This window comes from Protopterus annectens, chromosome 1.part1 (assembly GCF_019279795.1).
Source record: "Protopterus annectens isolate FY-2018-M chromosome 1.part1, PAN1.0, whole genome shotgun sequence".
Classification (NCBI taxonomy): domain Eukaryota; kingdom Metazoa; phylum Chordata; order Ceratodontiformes; family Protopteridae; genus Protopterus; species Protopterus annectens.
The window spans coordinates 899944407-899951322 of NC_056726.1; positions in this window are offsets into that span (position 1 = coordinate 899944407).

Below are 6916 nucleotides of genomic sequence, written 5' to 3' on the forward strand. Positions count from 1 at the left end.
AGCATAGTATTGTTGTGCTATCGGCTTCAAAGGCTCCATGCAGAAGCATGGTGTGCTATGCATGTATAGCAAATCCCATGGTGAAAAAATAAACTTAAATAAACTAACTAGTAACAAAATAAAAAATAAAAACTGGAACAGACACTCCAAAACAAACTTCAACACACTTCAATGAATTTTAATAGAATAAAACCACAGGCTGAGTGCTGTCATCTTGCAAACATAAAGACTTTCCCCAGGATTCAGCAAGCTCTGCATGGCATGCAGGAATAGAGCAGGAGCTGCTGGAGGCAATATGGCCACCAAGAGATCCAGGAACAAGCTCCCAGGATGTGCATGAGCGCTCCTGCATTATTCCTGCATGGACATAGCTCCTATATGCAAATTACCACATTTGCAGGTGAAAACCATGCAAATGAGGTGAATTTGTGATCCAGGAAGCTGGCAGCTGGTCGTGCAGAACTAGTGTAATCTGCAGAAAAGTACTCGGTTAGTAGGTTCCATAGGTTCATAGGTAAGTACTAGGCTATCTGCCCGAGGGCCTCTATAAGCCTAGACAGAATGTGTTGGCTTTTGCTGCCCCCTTAGATTAGTTCCCTGTGCCTTTGTCCAGCAGAGCCACTGCAGTGATCTCGGGGTAAATTTTCTGTTTCCCATCCACTCGTCAAGGTTTCTCTTGAAGAGTGTTAGTGAGGGGCTCTGCCTATTGTAGATTGGAATCCTGTTCCAAAGCATGGGGAGTCTCTGGGACAGGAATCTATCCCTCAAGCACATCCTATTTATCATTGTGGTGAGGTTTAGATCCCTAGAGCATGTGGCTCTCAGAGATTTGTTTTTTTTTAGGTGGAGCATGTCCATCAATTCTGGGTTGGGCATGGCCTTGTACGTCAGGTAGAAATCACCTCTGAGTAAGCAGTATGCAACCTGGAGTTTCTTCAGTCAGGCTGCATAGTGCATCTGTTTGAGGCCAGTAATCCTCTTGGTGAGGTACTTCTGTGGTCTTTCCAGATGTTGCAGGTGTCTTGTAAGGTACATCCCAAATGGGGCAATGTATTCTATGATGGGTCTGATAAGTGATGAGTCGAGGGGCACAGTAACCTCTTTTGTTCTAGATGCGAACCCATTTGTGATTCGGTGGGCCACATAGAAGGATTTTCTAACCACCTTGGCAATATGATTATCAAAGGAGAGATTACTATCTACTTGGGTCCCCAGATCCCTTATTACATTTTCTGTATTTGGGGACTACCATGTATGTGGTACTTCGCGGGCACTTTGTTTTTTCCAAAGAGGATAACTATGCACTTTTTAGCATTTAGCCTGAGGCCATGATTTTGACACCAGGTATCAGTCTCATTGAGACCCTTCTGGAGGATGTCTGTATCAGCCAGAGAGTCAATTATAGCCCCCAGTTTGCAGTTGTCTGTGAACTTGGTCAGTCATAGCCCTCCTGTGCTTGCCTGTACCTCCGAGAAGTATATACCGAACAGTAGGGGCCCCAGGACTGAGCCCTGGGGGATGCCGCTTGTAACTGGTTTCGAATCGGACCTAGAGCCTGCAACTCTCACCATGTGGGATCCATCCATGAGCCAACTGGCAAACCATCTCATGACATAGGGGTTTATGTTCAGGCTGGTAAGCTTGTCTATAATACCAGAATGGAGAATGACGTTGAAAGCTTTTGCGAGGTCTAGGCAGGATGTGTGGACCTCCTTTCCCTCATCTAAAGCCCTGGCAACAGTCTCAAAAAAGTCCACCAGGTTTAGGAGATATGATCTGCCATTAACAAAGCCAAACTGGGTAGTGTCCAATGTTTTGAGGTTTCCAATGTCTCTGTTAATGAGTTCCATGATGATTCACTCCATAGCCTAGCAGATCAGGCTAGTCAGGCTTATAGGGCGATAGTTCCTGGGGTCTGTTATGGTTCTACCTTTGTGGAGCAGGATAACTGTTGCTGTGCGCCACTCTATGGGTACGTAGCCTGTAGAGAGGCTGAGTTTAAACAGTGTGTTTAGGTGAGGGGTTAGTTCATTTTGGAGCTTGTATAAGACACAGCCTGGGACACCGTCCAGTCCCATTGAAGCTGTGTTTTTGGCTTTGGATATGGCTGTTTTAACCTGTGTGTCAGTGATTGCCAGGGCTCTACATTCTTCTGGTATAGTTATGGGCCCTTTAGGGGGTGAGAGGAGGGTGAAGTTTGCACTAAACCTGTCTGCCAGAATGCTGGCAATATCAGTCGGTTCAGTGTATTTTGTGCCATTCTGCACTAACTCAGAGCAGATCTGAGAGTTTACACTTAGGTTCTTGACATAGCTAAAGAACGCTTTATGGTTATCTTTGGAGTCCTTGACAATTTTTCTTTTGAAGCTAGCCTTGAATTATTTTATCAGGGATCATAGTTTCTTGCTGATTCTGATCAGGGATGTCTTTCCTTCTTGGGATTTTACTTTTTTTCTATTACCTCCTTCTATTGTATAGCTTGTTTATGGTAGGGGTCCACCAGACTGGTTTCCTTTTCTTGGAGGAGTGAGTCTTGGTTTTGCTTGGGATAGCATGATCCATGCATTCTTGTAGGTGCTCATAGAGTGCCTTTGTAAGGGATTCAGCAGCTTGGACAGCATTGTCCTTTAGCATGGGGGTTGTGAACCTTTCCACCTCGGTCTTAAGTAATGTGAAGATTGCTTTTGAAAAGTTTTTCAAGGTGGTTTCCTTGATTAGGGGTGGGGGCAGAATGTGGTTTATCCAGAGTGATTAGTCTATGGTTTGATCTAACCCACGAGGGGTTGACCTCCGGTGTGGAACAATAATCACCCATGTTGGTGATGACCTGGTCCAATATGTTGTCTCCTCTGGGGGGGTGTTGACCAGTTGATCCAGGGCATTTGAGTTTATACATTCTAGGAAGCATTGGGCAAGGGAGTTAGTACTTGAGTAGTTCTCCGAGTTAATGTTTGGGTAATTGAAATCATCCAATATTAGGACATTTGGTAGGACCTTCATATTTTCCAGTGTCTCCAGAAATGCAGAGTGGGGGTCCTTGGTCATGGTGGGTGATCTGTAGCAAGCTACAATTTGAATTGCAGTTTTGCCCATTGTTAGTTGCACATGGATGATATCTGAGGCATCATGCTGTGCCACTAATCTGGAGGTGTGGGTATCCTTGATAAATATGAATACACCCCCACCTTTTGTATTTCAGTCCAGGTTCTGTGGCCGAAAAACATGGTATGAGTTATAGCCTGGTAGTGCTGGGGTGGTCTCTGGAGCCTTAAACCAGGTTTCTGTTACTGCACAGATATTGATGTTCTCCATACTGAGGAGTGCCTCGAGTGCATGCATTTTGAGGTTTAGACTTCTGGCATTGAGTAGCATTACCCTCAGTTTTTGGTTACTTGTGATATTTACGGTGGTGGGTTTGTCTTTTGAGCCTTGCCTAAAAAAAAAAACGGAGCCATGACAGCTCCAAATAAAGGGTGTATATGATGTGTAAAGCATGCCAATGGCCAAATATATGGTCATTGGCATGGGAAACAGTTGCAAAAATAAAAAAAAAATAACTTTTATTTTTTTGGCCAATTTCAGCCATTTAAGCATAGGGCAGCAGCGCACAAATGGAATCGTCCCAAAAAAAAAAAAAAAAAAAAACTTGAAAAAAGCATTCTATCCAAAATCACAATTTTTCCATTATACTCAATGGCAGGAAGAAGACAACATGGCCAGTGAATAGTGGTTGCTAAGGGGGAAGGCTCAGTGTCAGACTTGTAACTAGGCATTAGTAGGCAATCCTATGCAAACGAGGGGAATAATACTGAATCCCAGATCCCCCCTCATGGCTAGCCTGCACCCAACTGTGTAGGTGCAGGAAGACCATGGTGCAAGTCTAAGAGCTAGCTGACATCATAGAGGGGTGTGTCAGGCATACTGTAAGTTTATTGGAGCTCTGTGGCTCGGGTTTGCCCTTAGCTAAACAGAGCTAAGCAAGGGGTTGTGTCTGAAGCTGCCAAGCACCCATTACATTGCCTAAGCAGGTGTGCACGCTGCACAGTGTGTTTTAAAGGGAAAAAAAAGTAAACCAGGAAATAGCAGCTCACTGCACATCTGAGTACTGTGGTTGTGTGGTGCACCCCTGGGCTTAAACAGGAAGGCAATGGGAAGGGAAAACAGCAGTAGGAAGGTAATCAAGTAGAAGTAGCATAGCTGGCAGGTGAAATGTATCAGAATCAGCCAAATACACAGGCAGAAGCCCAGACCAGCACACTACTACAAACTATGCAAACACCTTTTCCTCTGGTTTATCCCACAAACTCTACTCCACCGGTGTACACAAGCGAGGAAATTTTACCAAACATAAGCAACAAAATGACAGGGGCTGCAGCAGCTATCATAAATAAGCATGTGGAAGTGACTGAGGGTGGTGAAGATGAGAATGCTGATGACCAACCCACAGTGAGGAGATGGAGAAAAATGTACAGAGTCAGGGTAACGTACCAGGGGCTAAATGAGTTAGAGATAGTGGAGCACTATAGGGTGGACAGGGACCTCCTACAGCAAATTGTTGAGCTGTGCTGGCAACGCCTCACACACACAGAACCAACAGAGGGGAACCCATCCCAGTGGATACCAAGGTATATGTAGGCCTAAGATTACTAGCCACAGGTACCTTCCAAGGGTCAACTGGGGATATCATGGGGATCTCAGAGGCATCAGCATCCAGGGTACTCCACCAGTTCCTGGATGCCATGTCAGCACATACCAGTGAGCATGTATATTTCCACAACAGTCCTAAGGCGTTGACCAGCAATATGCGCCTCTTCAACCAAATATCAGAATACTCTGAGGTAGTGGGTGCTATAGACTGCACACATATACACATTAATGCACCACCCGGTGAGCGGGGTAAGGTCTACATCAACCGCAAGGGCTTCCCCTCCATCAACTGCCAGGTCGTGTGTGATGCCCAGGGCATTATAAGGAATGTGTGTGCTGGCTGCCCTGGAAGCTATCATGACTCCCACATCTGGCATATGACACAGCTGTACCAGAGATTTGCCAGTGTTGACATCCCTTATGACCACATAGTGGGGGATGCTGGTTACACACTGGAGCCATGGCTGATGACACCAATTAGAAATGCACACACACCCGAACAAGAACTCCATAATGAGGCACACACACAGACCAGAATCATAATACAGCGTGTGTTTGGGATTCTCAAGTCACAGTTCCGGTGTTTGGACATATCCAGTGGAGCCTTGTAGTACTCACCAGTTACATGTACCCAAATTGTCATTGTATGTGCCATGCTACACAATATGATCCTGTGGAAACAGCTGCAGCAGGAACAGCACGGGGCAGGGCCACACAGCCCCCCAACATTGCCGAGGCCTGCACAGGCACAGAGTGACTCAGAGGAGGAACAACCTGTGCCCGCCCTAGTTGGGAGAAGGAGGTGTACCCAGTATGCCCAGGCCATGGCAAAGAAGCAACGTATAGTACATACATTGACATGGTGGGAACCCAGAGAATGACACCTCTCTCTGACTCACACATACAGCAAAAGGGATGCCAAACATGACACTAGCTGTGCTTAACCATGTATAGGGAGTGTACTATATGCATCAGACATAGTCAGCCCTCCAGCACCATCCTCAGTACTGGCACAGCCACAAGATAAGTCACTCTCCCTATCAACTGCCGAATGGACTAGTATGTTTTGTTACTTGTATCTTTGGTATGGATGTGAGCTTGCAAGGGAATCGGGTGGCTGAATGAGATGCCAGCAGGTAGTAGACACATATAGTGGCAGCATGATCTGTAACAAAAACTGGTGTTACCATTGTAGCCAGTACTAGACAAGGTAACAAAACTCACTGCAGGAAATGTGGTAGACCAAATGTGGGTCCATAGGACACACACATGCCAGTCAGGGAGGCTCACATACCCAGCAACAGTCTCAGCCATCAGGACAGGCATAGACAAACACAAACAAAGGCTGTGCTAAGGCCTCTGATTGATGGCTATGGGGAACATCCCCCCCAGACCTACACAGACAGACTACAACAGGTCAGGCAGTGGGATGTTAGTTCTGAAGGGTAAGAAGTCTGAAACTGAAATGTAGGCCAATCAAACCAAAGAACTGTAGTACACTGATATGCCTCTAGTCTGCATGATAGGTCAGCATACAGAATGAAATGGAGTACCTGAAATACCAGTACAGTCATAGCAAATGTGTACAAGTGTCAGGTGTGCCCTCCCCCACAATCCTATGTAGAAATGTAGTAACATGTATGTGTAGGTGTAATAACAGTGGGGAACAGATTACCTGAGCCGGCCAAAGTAGCAAGATAGATTGTAGCATGTGCACAATATGCAGTGCTGTATGTGTTAGGTTGGTGTGTGCTGTATATTATGTGAGAGTGGTCAGTATGTAGGCATGGTGAGGTTTGCCCTGGTGGCCATTGGCTGGTACTGCCAATGACAGGGCCAAGTTCTCACAACTGCAGTGCCAAACACAATGCATCCCAGCAAAACACATTCCAGCAGTAAACCATAGCAAATGTTTGGATATAATATCTGTCATTATCTGAAAGATGGACATGGCATGAATGTGGGCCCAGACATACAAACAGTACACAGGTGGAAGTACCCCAGACAGACAGTGTATAATATGTTACTGTCAAATGGACACACCTTTTGAATTGTATATACAGCTTAGCAGCACATTTGTTGGGTTTGTAGTATGGAATACCAATGTCATTTAGCCAAACACTTGCAGAACACAAAGGTCACAGGTATGAAGTAGTAAGAAACTGCTGATGTCCCTGCACAAGCCAGCATAAGTGGAATGCCCCTTGCATATCTGTGAGTCAGATGCAAGTAGTATCCATAGCACACATGCACCCAGCTCACCCCACCA